Genomic DNA, 17264 nt, shown 5'->3' with positions numbered 1-17264 from the left:
CCCCCAGTCGGATTGGACATGGATGATTTTGTGCTTAAGAAGGCGCTCAACATGTGCTTGAAACTGAATGAAGACATCAAACACATCGGACTTTCGCTTAATAAGATATAACCAAGTGAAACGGCTGTAAGCATCAATGAAACTGACATAATAATTGTGACCACTAACGGATGTCTGGGCATGACCCCATACATCAGAAAACACAAGCTCAAGAGGATGTTTCACAACACGACTAGACTCTGAAAACGCAAGCTGATGACTCTTGCCCTGCTGACAGGCATCACAAATTGTTTCAGCAGTTTTATTGGACACAACTGGTAGATCATGACGATGCAAAATATGTCGAACTATGGGAGTCGCCGGGTGACCAAGGCGTGCATGCCAGTGTGTAGGCGACACACGAACACCACTGAACACCTGAGGAGAGGACGACGTGGAAGAGGAGCGCGGCGCATCAAGTGCATACAGGCCATGGCGAAGACGACCGCTAAGCAGAACGGCCCTCGTGTCCCGATCCTTGATAAAGAAACGAAAGGGGTGAAACTCAGCAAGGACATTGTTATCACGGGTAAGTTGAGGAATGGACAACAAACTACGTGTAGCAGAAGGAACACGAAGGACATTAGATAGATGCAATGTGCAAAAGTTGTGTGCAAGGAGAGAAGCCTGACCAACATGAGAGATGTGCATACCTGCTCCACTAGCGGTGTGCACCTGATCATGACCGCGATATGGCTCCTGAGTAGAGAGCTTACCCATCTCACCGGTGAGGTGGTTGGTAGCTCCAGTATCCATGTACCATGCAGGATCAACGGAGTATGACGGAGTGCGACCATGATCATGACTCGTCACAGCAGCGGCGGCCTGCTTGTCGTTCCCCTTTCCGTTGTTGCCAAGGCCCAGAAAATCCTGCTTGTAGCGACGATGACAGCGAGAGGCAATGTGGCGCTCCAAGCCACATAGCTGGCACGCCTGTTGGGCACCACAAGAAGAACAACACGCCACGGGCCGGTTACCACCTGTGATGGTCGGAGCGCTGCCCCTCGAAGCTGGTGATGAGGGCAACGCTGGTTTGCCTCCGGACGAAGATGACCGCTGAGGCTTGCCGCGAGTTGCGGTATTGGCGGAGGCGAAACTGGGAGAGGCTCGGCGCGCCTTGATGCGCTGCTCGCGGCCAAGCAGACGGGCGTAGAGCTCACGAGGTGGTAGCGGGTCATCGCGACCATGAACGTTCTCAATGAGATTGTCATAATCATCATCAAGCCCATTCAGTACGAAGGTGGTGAACTCCTGATCCTGTAGCGACTGGCCGATGGAGGCCAATGTGTCGGCGAGACCCCGCATCTTGTTGAAGTAGTCGGTGATGCTGAGGTCACCAAGCTTCGTCTCACCCAACTCGATGCGGATAGAGTGAGCACGCGCCTGAGACTGAGAGGCAAAACTGGTGTGAAGCGCCGCCCACGCCTCCCGGGATGTAGCGGCGAAGATGACCAGCGACGAGACGCTCGGGGTGAGCGAGGACTGGATGGCGGAGAGGATGGCCTGATCCTGGGCCACCCAGGTGTGGTACGCTGGGTGGTGGGGTGGTGGACACGGTATGGACCCGTCAACATATCCCTCCAAGTAGCGGCTCCGCAGAAGAGGCAACACCTGGGCACGCCAGGACAAGTAATTATCCGGCGCAAGCTTCACCGGTAGCAGATGTGAAAAGTAGAACGGTGACGACGCGGCGACCGGGTCGGTATGAGCAGCAGACACCGGATACAGTGCGGGAAACCCGGGAGGACCAGCAGCGTGGGCCCCGTAGGGCGGGACGACCGCGGCCCCGGGAGGAAGCGGCTGTGGCGCGGCCGCAGCCCCGTACGACGGCTGTAGCGAGGCAACCGCCTCTCCTGTGTAGGAGGCCGCAGCCCCGTGTGGCCCTGGGTAGGCTGCGTAGGGGTGCTGGGGAGGCAACGGCGAAGATCCATAGGGGTGGCTCGGTGGCGCCGCCGGTGGTTGATGTAGAGGCGGCGCACCAAACGCCGGCCACGAGGATGGCGGCAGCGGCGGAGCACCAGGAGCCATCGGAGGCGCACCATACGGGTAGTAGCCGTAGGGCGAGGGCACGGTAGCGCCATAGGCCGGCGGCGGGCGGCGCCGTAGAGCGGCGGCGCGGCGGCATCGGCCGCGACTGGGGCTAGGTCACCCGAGGTCTCGCCATGCGGGCGAGATTGGATCGGGGACCCAGGCGGCGGCGGGGCCCCATAGGCCGCCACGAGAGGCCCAGAAGCGAGGAACGGCGAAGAAGGGGCAAGGACCGGCGCGGCGGCGGCCACGGCGACGGAGGTCGGCGCGACGGCGGCGGCGGCTGGAGCAGCGGAAGACATCGTGATCGTGACCTAAACTGATACCATGTAAAACAAGATATTTTGGGAACTACACGACACCCCTAACCGGGGTGTGGCTATCTCATTATATAGAGGTATCCAAGGGGTACAATACAACGTTACAATACAGAGGCTACGTATATACAGTCTAACAGTGCACTGGCTCGTGAAACCTTTTGTAGCATCAAGGAGAGACCCTGTTCTCATACTACTACATGACCCCCTTTTACTCTGTTTTGTTGCATGGGAGGGAGAATATACACCCAGGGAGAAGCGGCTGCAGTAACTGCGTCAAGGTAACAACACAAGAAAGAACCTCTCTCCGGCTCCCACATGCCATGCCATGCCCTTCCAGGGGACCAGAATTTACACACATGACAAACAGGGAGCACACCCCATGATCCATCGTCTCACAGCACAGGATGCAAATTATTGGAGACGCCCCAAAAAGCAAAGATGTGTGGCACCTCCCCTTCCCTCGCAAGGATTTGCGCAGCAGCATTAACTGAATGAGTCGGCTTTTGCGTTTGGATCCACAGTTGCCAGGATCATCACCTGCTTGCTGAAACCGGTGAGCAGCGAGCGGCCAATGCCAGATATCCATCATCGCCATTGCGGCCTTGTGCTGGGGCGGTGGCAGTGCGTGCAGCGAGGCCGGCCTCTGTGCTCTGCTTATTTTCAATGATTGATCGATGGGTGCTTCCATTGGACCAGTGGTTTGGAATGCCAGGGAAGAAGACGGCGTTTCCTTTGGCGCACCATGTGTAAGATGATGATGGACTTGGGCCTGGGGCTGCTGGCAAATATGGGCAGGCACCCCTCCTACCCTTGGGACCGTCCGTTTTTCTGGCAGCCTATCCCGAGGGGAACATCGCAATCCAGACTAGTCTACGCATGTCGCCACCCCGGTACAGGTTAGTTTGCTGATCATCATGCAATGGCATATATGACATTTTCCTTCACATTTGGATTTTTCTTACCGACCATTCCAACGGTAATTTGAAAGAGAACATTGCCGCGTTAATTTACTTCTAATTCTTTTTTGCACTTCTAATTCTTTTTTACGGGGAAATTTACTTCTGATTTTACGCGCACGAATAAACTATTGCTTTACATAGTACTCCAAAAAGTAGCTCAAGGACCACATAACGCATGTGCCCCCGCGTCATCCCCCGGGGGCGACACGGGTGGATCCCAATCTCGCAGCCACCGCCCCCTCCTTCGCCCCTTCCCTCGCCGCCGCCGGTAGTCCCTGTCGGACAAAGCACCGGCGTGGATGGTCGGCGGCGGGGCCGCCCCACTTCTCCTTCCCCTCCCTCGCTCCCCACGCTGCTCCTCCCGAACCCTAGCCCCTGAGATGCGCCGCCGCCGGTTGTCCCTACTCTTCATTTCGGGTGGCCGTCGGCCTGGAGCTCGCTGTCCGCGGCGAGGTAGGCCCGCATATGGCCACGCCCGTGGTGCGGGGCTACCATCCCTCCAGCTTGTCTCTACGCACATCCGTCTGGAGGTCGGGTCGTTGATCCAGAGAGGCTACGGCTACGGGGGCTGGCCGGTACTGCCCGTCCATGGAGGATGGGGCTGGTTGCCGGCGGGATCTCATGTCTCCCAATACAATCGCCAGGCGGTGGCTCTCGTGGTCTTCGCGTGAAGGCCCCGTTCTACCTGTGATCAATCCTCTTTGATCTAGCCATTGGTGAGTTCCGAACATCTCCTTCGAAGGAAGACAAGGACTGGTATCTGGCGCTCTTTGGACACCTTGACTGGATAAGGGCCGGTCGTCTACACCTGTAATATCAGCACAACCAGCTTCACCGGGGTATAGCAAAAGCTCTGTTTTTGTTGACAACTTGGGACATGTCCGCTTCAAGATTTCCAAGGGATCAACACATGCGGAGAATGCCATGGTGTGATTGGAGGACCTGCAAGTGGTGGAAGCAGGGTCTTGGATGCGATGAAGACTTTGCTTCACATGCAGTTGTTCAGAATTGGCTTGCGGGATATGTTCCTGTCTAGACCGGGCACGAGTTCCTGTGAGCCTGCTGGTATGTGAGTTGTAGTAGTAGCCTCCGCGAGTGGGGGCGACAACACTGGAGGACTTCTTTGTTGCTGGTGCTCTTTTGAGTATCGAGTCGTGATTTCCAGGGTGAAAACCCAACGTCTGGCCTTTACTGGTTGTGACTGATAGTGGCCTTGTTGAAGGCATTGGTTTGGAAACACGGTTTTCTCTAGGGTGAAAACCTATGATCTTTGATCAGGCAACGACAACGCTTGTGCATTGTTTCCTTCCCGGAGGCGTTGCTTTTGGAGAACCTTCTTTCTAGTCCGGGTGTTGTCTTTGGTGGTGGTTACAGTAGGTTTTTTCTCTTATTATTTTATCTTTTGGCTGTGTGCATCCTGGACGTTCTTAGGCATCTTGTTGGTGCTGAGGCTGGGTGTAATTGGTATCTACTTGATATTAACATATCCCCTTTTTCAAAAAAAAGTAGCTCAAAAGACTATTTGCATGCAATGCGAAGGGAAATGTAACATTTTAGTTACAAACTTAAAATGAATATTAGTTAGTTCCGCCTTCGCCCCATCCTACCGGCAATATTGTACTATAACTTATTTAAACATGACTACATAATTTATTTAAACATGACTACTAAATAAAATCATCTATTTTTGTTACCTTCTCCCATGGGCCACGTTAGTAAATAACGATGCACATTTCACTTTCATGATGGTGCCTTTTGGCTCATATTGGACTGCAACGACTCGACACCATGTCTCCACCTCTTGTTTAGCGCGGTGATGCCTTGGAGATGCTCCATTTAGCAAAGCCGATGGAGGCACTACAGTTGGCTGAGGATGGGAACCAAAGAAGGAAGGGTGTAAGTGTGTGGTGAAGGAGGCAGGAGGCAGGATTGCTGAAATCCTAATGTTGAGGGGGCAAACTATAGGGAAAATTGAAAACAAAATCTACTGTTCAACTGCTTTCAACAAGCAAAGTCCAATTCTTAGGGCAGGCCCTGGCCCTGGCTAACCACCCCTGCCTTCGCCGCTATAAGTGTGTTTGCTGCCCCCTTTGTGTTTTGCAGTACTCACAACAATAGTGGTTAAGGTGCTAATGTGTTTACGAGTATATAGAGGTGAAAGTCCTTGAAGTTTTGGTTTAACGAATTATAGTGACCCCTAAAGATGATTTTTACCTGAAACCTCCCTAAAGATGTTAAGGAAAAATGCAGACATTGGTGCAAGGCGAATAATTGGAGCATGAAGACTTAGCTCTTTACTAGTTCTTTTTACGTTTTTTTGTTCCTAGGGCATCCAGGCGATACAAAGGCAATATTTTTTTGAAGTGTGCTCCATATTGTTAAGGGGTGTCAAAGCTATACGAAAACAATATTTTTTGAAGTGTTCTCAATCCAAACCTATTTCTTTGAGTGAATACTTTGAAAATCTCTTTGAGTGCATGATCTTTTTCTTCAATGTCCAGGATGATATTCTTCGAGACGTTGTAGTCAAAGCCCTCGTCGAAGAGTTAGGAAACTAGTAGTTTGGTTTTCCTATCAGGTGGAAACTGAGAGTTGTGCTAGATGGCAACAACAAGTTTGGTAGGTGTGTCCTTTCCAACCATCATATTAGTCCTTGGGTCGCAACACCGACTATAATAGCCAGTTCCTCCACCATAAGTTGGTTGGTTCCTTCGTGTGAAATCTAGACAACGGTTGCCTAAGCAATCCATCCTATCGACGAATTGAAGTGAATCCCAAGTGAGGAAAAAACAGTGTCTAATAGCCAAAGTGATTAAGCATCACTGAAGAATCTGTCTGAGTTCGGTGAAGACTTGTTACTCTTTGAAGACTTAGATCTTCTAGGCGGTTAGGTGTTAGAGAATCCAAGAGTAATTTTGGCGATCTACCTTGAAGATGGTTTGGAGATCTACTTTGAAGATCTATCTATGAGTTATTGGGCAAGGTCTAAGTGATCTTAGCTCAAGATGCAAAAAATGATCCAAGAGAAAACTCCTTTCTGGTGTCTTCGCCCAAAGGTGCATGCCGCAGTTGAGGCGGGCGGAAACTCTAAGTATTTCATCACCTCGACCTCGCAACTATCTCAGAAAAAATACAATTCACTCCCTCACTTCTAATGTGTAACAGGTTTTCGCCCATGATCAAAAGGCTACCATTTTAAAATCCTTCTTAATTCTTTGATTTAATTGGGGTTGTTCCTCTGACTAGATAGAAATTTAGTTTATCTGATCTGTATCAAACAAACATACCCGGACTCTCTGCTCTTGTCAACGATTTCTCTGAAACTAAAATCAAAGAGACCTTCCTTCGCACGAATCATCTTGCTAGCCCTGGTCCAGATGGCTTCAGTCTCGCGTTTTACCGCAAATTCTGGCACCTCACTAAACCCACAATTTTGCGCATGTTCCATGACTTATCCTTAGGTTTTGCTGATATCAAATGTATTAACAGGGCCTTCATAGTCTTGCTGCCCAAAAAGGGGGATGCTGGCTCTCCTGAGGCCTTCCGCCCAATCGCCCATCAAATTTGCTCCGTAAAAGCGATCGCCAAATCACTCATAAATAGACTAAACTCTCTCATCCCCTCCCTAGAGCATGACGACTAAACTAGCTTCATAACCGGGCGTAACATCACAAAAAAACTTCATCAATGTTGTTGATATCATTAGCACTTGTCACACACGCAAAGCCCCCTATGGTTCTGAAACTCGATTTCAGGAAAGTTTTTGACTCTATTGCCTGGCTTTCTCTTGCTAAGATACTCGACACCCAGGGTTTCCCACTACGATTCCGCTCTTGGGTTAAAAACATTCTGGACACGGGGAAAACATTGTACTCCTAAATGGGGTATCGGGAGGTTTGACCATCTGTAGGAACGGCCTCTGACAAGGAGATCCGCTCAAATCTTACCTCTTCATCATCGTTGCAGACGTTCTACAGCAGCCCATCCTTGCTTCCTACGACAACAACCATTTGCTCCACGCGCTCTTTCTTACTTGGCCCACGTCATGCTATAGTATGCCAACAATACTTTAATTATTACCAAGGCCTCAGCTGCTGGGGCTGCCAAACTTCTTTTGCGCCCGGTGGGAAATGCCTTCCTACCTATTTCAGACTCTTGCAAAACATTCTTGACTGGGTGGCATGCTAAAATTCTCTCTAAAGGTGACCGTCTAATGCTTATTACTATCGTGCTGGAATCCATTTTAATCTACTTTATTTCGGTTTTTCTTATCCCCAAATTTTTTCTCAAAACTATTGGTGCTCTTAGATGCGCCTTCTTTTGGACCATAGAGGAAACCTGCTCTCGTGCTCAATGCCTCATCGCTTGGAACAGTGTTTGCAAACTGAAAAAAATATATGGTGGTTTAGGTATTAAAAATCTACATATACAAAACTATTGGGATACATAGTAGAAAACAAAAAAAAATCGCACCTACGATTACCCAAGATTAATATGAAGATGCATACTGGGTTGAGATCACAATTGTTTCCATCACCGAGTTGCAGCGGAAGAAGAACGTGCCAGTGTAGATCGTACTTGGAGTCCCTCATACCGCCCACGAACGATCCCTCGCACCAAAGACCGAAAGCACGACCTCTCTATTTGGTTGCAAGTGTGTAGCCTTCATGATCCGACAACGCTTCACCGTCCAGAGCTAATCGTCGCCGGACAATTAGAGGGAGGAGATTATAACCACACTAGGCTCTGGTTTTTGCCTTTGATCCAATGACATTCAAAGGCTTTGGGAAGCACGATTGCCTCGAGGAGATTCGCATGGTTCATGGCCTTTCGTCCTACTGGCTATCCTGTGGAATATTTGGGATGCAAGGAACACAATGGTGTTCAAGAATTCAGACATCCACTCCTCTCTCTCTCTCGGTAAAGTAAGTCATCGAGGTTCTAGACTTATGGTCACATCGCCTCTCCAAACCTGGAGATAAGGAAGGCATCTTCTCGCGTACTCTCATGTCATCACGTGCAAACATGCCTATGTAACTCTTGTAACAACTGTGGTATGTTCCGCTCACTTCGAGTATTATATTCAGGTGGTGTCGTGGAATTAACACGTTAGATGTCCTAGTGAGAGGACTTAGTCGTGGAGCCATCGCAACGAGATTACCAAAAAGGGGTTAAACCGGACAAAGGACACGGGGAGTTTATACTGGTTCGGCCCCTTGCGGTGAAGGTAAAAGCCTATGATCCAGGTGGAATTGATGGGTTTCGATGAGCAGGGAGTGAATCCGCTTTACCTATCTCTCGAGTTGTTGTTTCTTGTCCCTGAACCGCCGTCTGGCCGTCCCTTTATATACACAGGTTGATGCCCGGCAGTTTACAGAACACCGAGGCCGGCTCATACACGTGTTTGGCTCGGTTTCTACCTTTCCTAACTTACAACACAAGTTTACACATCTCATGCCGGTTTACGTTTATGGGCTCTAAACCGCCTTTGGGCTCTGGGCCTCTAAGCTTCAATGACCAAGCGCCATACTCCTTGTCTTCATGGGCTTCAATACGGATGAGCATAAACCGGCCCCTTCTGGGCAGTGTATACTCAGTAGTTATATCCCCAACATTAGGCCCCAGATTGATTTGAACCTGTTCATGTCAATCTTCAACACTTAGAAAAATTCCTTAAACATCCTTCTATAATCCTTGTAAACCGCCATGACATCTTCTCCATGTAAACTTGATAAACCGCCATGACGTCATCTTCTAAGATTACAGCGAATCGTCATGACATCATCTTTGTATAAAACCCTGTAAATACTTCTTTTATTAATTAATTTCCGAAGACCGAAACGACAGTTGTATCAGATATCCGATTTTTGGATCCTCGATTCTCGCGCCTGTCACTTATCCCTTCGCCTTTATAAATAAGACTGGGGGTCCTTTCCATTCTCCCCCTTGCCTCTTCATCTCTTCTTCTTCCTCGCGACCCCGAAGAGCCCAAGCTCCGCCGCCGCCGTCGACCTTCGCATCTGCACCAACAAGGCCGTTGCATCAACCTGTTCTTGACCAGATAAACTGCGACGCACCTCCGCTGCCCCGCAGCACCAGTAAGTACTCCTCTTCCCAAATACCAGATCTGCATTAGGGTTCCACTGTTCTTCGATGTTCTCACATTGTTCATCCTTTTTCTCTCTTGGATCTCATAACTTGACCTGAAACTGATAATAAAGGTGTGCGGTAGTAGTTCAGTGCCCCTAGTCACCCTCAGAAACCACTTTTTACTGCATGAGATCCCGTCCAAGCATATGCGCTCTTCTGCTGTCACGGCCTTTAGGTTTAAAATTTCTCCCCTTTTTGTAGAACTGTGGTAGATCCGAAATTATCACACCAACATGAAACCTATTTTTTCAACACTTAAGAAAATTTCAGATCTGTCCCTTCCGCACCAATGTAGGCGGTTTAACCGTTAAAAGTTGATAATCCGTCAGGTACCATTAGCCCTCTCTTAAACCGCCAATTTTTCCTGAGCATCAGTATCTGGTTTAACATGTACATTTCCCCTAGTTGACTTCTTCCCCCGGCCTGGCACTGGTTTATGCATATCAATCTTTGAACCGTAAACAGGCGTTGAACTTCTTTTATAGCTTGTTATCGAAAATGGCTAAACAGTTCTTCTCTTGCAATTGGGCTCCCTCCCGGGTTACGGAAGAGCAACTTAATTCGTATGTTGTGACTGGTGCTTTAGCAAAGCAAGAAACCATCCATTGGAGAGCCCCGGGTACTGAAAATCCTCCTAAACCTCAAGATGGAGAAGTAGTTGTTTTTGTACATCATCTAGACCGAGGGTTTAGCCCTCCCGGATCAAAAAATTTCTGGGATGTACTTGCCAGCTTCCAACTCCACCCTCAGGATATTGGACCGAACTCTGTGTCCAACATTTGCAATTTTCAAGTGTTTTGTGAAGTTTATCTGCAAGAAGAACCGACCATTGAGTTTTTCAGAGACTTCTTGCACCTGAACCGCCGTACTGAATTTACTGACGGCCCCAACACTGAACTTGGCGGGGTGTCAATTCAGAAAAGGAAAGAAGTCAATTTTCCTCACGCCAAACACCACAACCACCCCAAGGACTGGAATCAAACGTGGTTTTACTGCCAGAATACCGCTCCTGAAGATGAAAATCCTCTGCCGGGTTATCGTGCTCACCGGCTCAGTAATGAACATCCATTACCTCAACAGCTTACTGCCAAGGAACGATCAAAGTATGCACCATAGATTTCTAAGATCCAAGCCTTTATGGAAAATGGTTTAACCAGCATTGACCTTGTCCGTTGCTGGGTTTCATGGAGTATCTTGCCCTTAAGCCAGCGTCCTGGTTTGCGAGTATACATGAAAGTGCGTTATATCGACTAGAGGGGGGGTGAATAGGCGATTTTTATGAATTCTTCACTGAGGAATTTGCTGGTGACGAAATTCCTTAGCGAAGAACTACTTGCAGTGGAATAAGTACTCAGAAGTAAACATAACAGGATACAAACATAGTCATCATGATGAAATGAAGACTAGCACAGAGTACAGAAAGCGTAAACACAGGATAACAAGATGAAGACGGGCAGACTGAAGAAATTGAACTGAGGAATTTGTGAAAGTCTTCAGTCAAAGTCTTCAAGCACAGATATGAGCAATGTACAACACAGTAATGAGGAAATGAAAGAGTTGAGGAGATAGAACCAGTTAGTTGGTGAAGACAATGATTTGGTAAACCAGTTCCAACTGCTGTCTCAGTTGTACGTCTGGTTGGAGCGGCTGAGTATTTAAACTCGAGGACACATAGTCCCGGACACCCAGTCTCTGAGCCGCAACTCAGGACACCCAGTCCTCACCGTATTCTCCTTGAACTAAGACCACGCAGGCCTCGTCCAATCACTCGTGGTAAGTCTTCAGGTGACTTCCAAACCTTCACAGACTTGGTCACTCAGCGATCCACAATTCCTCTTGGATGCTCTAGACCTTGACGCCCAACCGTCTGGAAGAAGCACAGTCTTCAAAGGTAACAAGCGTCGGATCCACGCAGGATCAATTTCTTTAGTGATGCTCAATCACTTTGGGTTTGTGGGGGTTTGGTTTTGGGATTTCCTCACTTGATGATTTTCGCTCAAAGTCCTCGGAGGATGGGTTGCTCTCAGATGACAAGTGTCAAGTTCTCTCGGAGCAGCCAACCAACTAGTGGTTGTAGGGGGCGGCTATTTATAGCCTAGGGAGCAGCCCGACATGATAAGACATAAATGCCCTTCAATGATATGACCGTTAGGTGGATAAGATATTTTGGACAGCTGGCGCGCAGCACAACAACGGTCGGAAATTTGACTCTCAAATTCCTCGGGGCTATCATGTTCCTCACTGTGTAGGCAATTCACACTGGCGAATTCCTAACTCCTCAGTCAGAGAAAAGTCCTCAGTGACCAGAAGAACTGTGTCTCTGTCACTGAAGAAATTTACTGAACTGTATGAGATTTCCAATGGCTTCACTCGAAGGGATTGGTAGGTGTAGGATTTTGAGTTGAGCATCACATGGAAATTTTTCCTTAGTATTTCCTCGACCCCCTTTAACAGTACGGTGTTTCCTACGACTCAAGAAAGAGAAAATGAAACTACAAAAACAAAAGTCTTCACGCTTCATATTCCTCGAATGAATATCAAGCCTTCAAGGTCACACCAATTTCTTCACTTTCAAAGTCTTCAGAAAGTCTTCAGAATATCAAAGTCTTCAGTCGAAGAACTTCATTTTTAGGGGTCGACTTTCTCTGTAAATATCAAACTCCTCATAGACTTATAGACCTGTGTACACTTACAAACGCATCAGTCACTTAACCTATAAGTCTTCAATACACCAAAATCACTAAGGGGCACTAGATGCACTTACAATCTCCCTCTTTTTGGTGATTGATGACAACATAGGTTAAGTTTTCAACGGGGATAAACATATGAAGTGTAAATACTGATATTGAGGAATTTGATTGCAAGATATAGAAGAACTCCCCCTGAATGTGTGCATAATGAGGAATTTACTTTTGAGGCAATGCACATTTGAAGAATTGAATCATGGAGATCTCCCCCTATATCTTGTAATTCATACACGCATTTGATATATAATATGAAGAATTTGAAATGCATGATGAAATATGGTGCCTGATGAGATTCAGCATGCGTGCAATAATATTAACGAGGAATAAGCATGCAGAATAACACATCAAAAGTATCAGAGCACAGTGCATCAGTCAGAGCACAATGCACCATTCAAAAGTATCAGGGCACCATCGGATTTAAGATTACAACTCGATCCAATAAAAGTTTCAGAAGAACGAGAGTTGTAACTTAACAAAAACGCCCATAATATAAACCTGCTTGAAGACTAACTCAGATTTCTCCCCCTTTGTCATCAAATGACCAAAAGGGTCGAAACTGAGGACTAACGCCCCTGAAGATTTTCAAGTCGATGGAGGAGCGCCAGCGTTGTCGGGGTTGTTTGTTGAAGTAGGGCCTGCCGCAGTGTCGTCCAAATCTTCATGTTCATCAGTTTCACGCGATGAAGAATAAGAACTGGCCACCAGATCAGGAACTTTGACTCTCTTGAATTTCTTCGGAGGTGGTGCAGACCAGTCAAATGCTTCCTGGAGACCCATAGTCTTCAGTTCTTCCGCGAAATATACACGAGTGAGAACAGCCCAGGTGCGGTTGAGGGTTTCATGAAGGTGATACTGATTTTTCTTCACTGCATTATGGGTTGAGGTCATGTTGTGAAGAATTGCAGCAAATTGGTGTTTCACCCATTTGTGATTGCGATCAACCTTCTGATGAAGACTGAGGAGTAACTCACGGTCAGTCATCACCCTGGGTGCTGTTGCTTGAGGCTTTTGCTTGGCTGATGTATTTGCGGCAGTGTCATGTGTTGCAGAATTGTCATTGGTGGAGTAAGATGTAGCCAGACGGAATTGACCATCCAATGGACGAGTTCCTTCATCGATCATAGCAGCTGCCTAGCCCTTATCATCAGATGATGAAACTGGTCGCTTGAGGACTTCAATGGGCGGCAAGTAGCTACCATGGTTCAGAGTGTCAGCCCTGTAATTCAGTGAAGATCTTGCCCTTATGAATCTCATAATCCAAGGCGCATAGGGCTTCAGCTCAAAAGGTGACATTGCAACATTAGCCAGAGTCCTCATGAAGAAATCATGGAAGTTGACGGGAACGCCATGAATGATGTTGAAAAGCATGTTCTTCATGATGCCAACGACATCTTCATCATTTGAGTCGTGGCCTTTGATAGGTCTCATTGTCTTCGTCAGGATTCGATAGACAGTCCGAGGCACATACAACAATTCCTTGACGAGGAATTTGGTTCGAGGGGCCTGCCCTGGCTTCAAAGGCTTCATGAGCACTTGCATATAATGATCTGTCAGTTCGCGGTCATTGTAGATGCATCGTGCACTATCATGGGGAGGATCAAGAGGAAGGACACGAAGCAATTCAGTTGCTGGTGCCTTATAGTGAGTGTTTTCTGTCATCCAATCCAGCACCCATGAATTGACATCTTCAGCATCTCCGGTGATATGCAAAGTGGCATAGAACTGAAGAATGAGTTCTTCATTCCAATCACAGATATCAGTGCAGAAATTCAGTAGTCCTGCATCATGAATAACTCGGAGTACTGGCTCGAAGCACGGCAGAGATTCCATATCCACATGAGGAATGTGCTCATGATCGAAGATTTTGTCCTTGTCAAAGAGCACTGAGGAATAGAAGTTGGCTTGAGTAGCAGTCCAGAAGCGTCTTTTCCTTATGCGAGCAGAGTCATATGGATTGTAATCAGTGAAGAACACATGCTCAGAAAAGAAGTCTTCAGCCTTGAATTTTTGCTTGCTAGAGAACGGATTCTTCGGTTTGGGCAGAGGAGTGTCAGTGATTTGTAGCACAACCTCAGGAATCGCGAGCTCAGGTGCTTCAGGCTGAGGAATTTCTGGTTCCTCTTCTTGTGCAGTTTGGGGATCAGCAGCAGGTTCTTCAGCACTAGCGGCTGGAATCTCTTCATGAACAGATGATGTGGGATGAGTTTCTTCAGAGCCCATTTGAACAGTTGTAGCCGGGGACTGAGGAATTTGTTGAATAGGAGTGAAGAGAGGAGTATTGGGATGCTGACTTTCCCAAAAGTCATCGTTCATCACTGGTGTAGTGCATCCAATATCCACATCTTCTTCTTCTTTTTCAATTTCCTCAACACCAGCTTCTTCAGCTGTGAACTGAGGCATAGGTGAGGAAACGACTGGCGTTGAAGGGAATGTTTCCACTTCAATTTCTTCATCAAACTGCTCTGAGGTAGCAACAGAATGATTTTCTTCATCAGATCCGCTTGGGATCTTGTAGTCTTCTCCATAAGGAACAATTTCCTTAGACGACATGGAGGAAATGGGAACGGCATCAATGGGATTTTCAAGCGAGCTGGTCATTGGCTTCATTTTCTTCGCGGCCGAAGAATTTGACACAGCTGATGCCTTCCTTTTCTTCACTACAGCTCGCTCTGCAGCCTTGGTCTTCTTCACTTCATAGGCAGAAGGAAGAATTGGAGTTGGTGTTGGCGCGGGAGGAGCTGAGGACTGTGGTTCATTTTCTTCAGGCGCAACTGGTGCAGTTGCCCTGATCTCTTCAGTTTCTTCAGGTGCACCACTAGTGGATGCCCTGGGAATTTCTTCAGCGGCTGGGATGGAGTCATCAGCCCTGGAACTTGTAGTCCCATCAGCAGGCTGAAAGTCATCAGCGGTGCTGGCAAATTCATCAGCAGGCTGAGCAGAGTCTTCAGCCTGAGGATTTTCTTGTTGCGATGGGGCTGCAACAGTTGTCATTTTCTTCGTCAAATTGACGAATCTCACTTTGGCTCCTTGCCAATCAGCCTGGTATGCATCAAAATCTTTGCTGAGGGCTTGGATCTCAGATTGAGCCTTGAGAAGTTCTTCAGGAGTCAGTCTGACGATGTTCTTCTTCATAAGCTTCTCGTTTCTAGCTTGTGCTCTCTTTATCTCACGAGCCTTTTCAAACTTCCATTTCTCTTCAGAGATGAAATGGGTCAGCATATTACTTTGACCAGGAGTCAGAGGCAGATCAGGCATTGGAGTGTTTGGATCCTTATGCCATAAGTCAATGTAGTCGAGGATCTTCTTCGGATCCAAAAGCAGAGGCACAGGTGTTCCTTTGGCTCTAGCGGCCTTTGCTTGTCTATCTCTGATGATTTCTGCAAGTTCTTCATCAGAAGCCTCGTCATCAGAGGGCACTTGGAAAGCAACTTTCTTTCTTGGACTTGGCCGAGGACCGCGTCCAGCTATTGCTTTTGTCTTCAGCAGAGTGGGGCCTGATGAGGACATTGGTGCAGCTGAAGAACTTGCTGAGACACCAGAAGCAATTGAGAAACCCTGAGTCCTTTGACATGTAGCCAGATGCACAGGAGTTCAGGACTTGGAGGGAGCTGCTGAGGACTTTGGTGGAGCAGCAGTAGTCTGAGGAATTTGCCGTGAGGGCTTGGCTGAGGAACTTGGCCGTGAGGGCGCTGATGGTGAAGCACTTGGCTTGCGAGCAGGCTTCTTCGGCATTGATTTCCTCGGCTTGACCGAGGTCTCAGCGGCAGCAGCAGCAGCAGAATCCTCATTGAATTTCCTCACTGCCTCCTTGGCCTGTCTTGCCAATTTGGCTTGGCGCCTAGCCCATTCTTCAGGAAAGTCTTCACCACTTTTGATGCTAGTGGGATCAGCGACTTGGCCAGGTGCTAATGGAGCTCTTGGGCATGGAGGATTTAAGGCGAATTTCTTCATGTACTTTGGAGTAACATATCAATATTCTCGCCATTCTCGTGCCCATCTTCGTTCAATCCTCTGAATGCGCATTTTGCGCTGATTTTTGTTCTCTTTGCCAAATTTGGCTTCATCAGGTGTGCAATAATCCTTGTATATGTCATCAGGGATTTCGAAAGCAGTCATGACCTCAGGTCTCTTTCCTCCTTTCTGCGGTCTCTTTCCTTCAGCCATTTTCTTCAGATGAGGAATTTGGACAATTGAACACTTTGAAGAAGTATGCAGTTTTTCTTCAAGGAACGCTGCAAATGAGTTAAGTTGATGAGAACCTAGTGATTCAGCAGCGGACATGAGTACCCGTGAACAGAGTGTAGGTGCGAGGAATTTGGAGAGGTCATATGCGTTCTCAGAAGATTTTTCGAAAAAGACAAGTTTTGAGGAATTTGACCAATTGAGCCTTGAGCAATTTCACTAAGGGTTCTTGTCTTAGGTTCCAGAGTTGTACAGATTGAAAAATCCGCACAATTGAGGAATCTTGAAGAAATGAGTGCTTAGAGAGATGGACCAAGAGCATACAGTGTGTGAGGTGTTCATATGTGAAGATTTGAAGAATAAAACACCTTTGAAGATTTTCAGAAAAGTTTGAGAATCAAAGCGAGTAAATAAAAGTGACTTTTAATTACCCGAACTGAAGAACACGATGAACAGAGATGAACAGTGGTGAAGTTCGTCAAGTTAGATCTCCCACGCCCTAACTTGGCAGAGGGAGACAACTACGGTGGCGGCGGAGTGAAGATTTTCGCAGCCGGCGCGAGTACGACGGCAACGAGGTTGAGGCAGTGAAGCTCTTCCTCACCGGCGGTGATGGAGTAGCGGCGGCGCTAGGGTTTGAGGAGAGCTCGAGCGGGAGACAGCGATCGAGCGGAGTAAATGAAGTAAGGAAGGGGAGAGGGGTATTTATAGCCACGGTAAAAACTGTTTGCCCGAAGATTTTGGGACGAACATGCCCCTGCCCTTTCTTCTTCACGCGACATGTGTCACGCACGTACTGTGCAGATGAGATCGTGTAAGATCGTGGGTGAATAAAATAA

The sequence above is a fragment of the Triticum aestivum genome, chromosome 6B (genome assembly GCF_018294505.1).
Source record: "Triticum aestivum cultivar Chinese Spring chromosome 6B, IWGSC CS RefSeq v2.1, whole genome shotgun sequence".
Classification (NCBI taxonomy): Eukaryota; Viridiplantae; Streptophyta; class Magnoliopsida; order Poales; family Poaceae; genus Triticum; species Triticum aestivum.
This window is presented reverse-complemented; position numbering follows the sequence as displayed.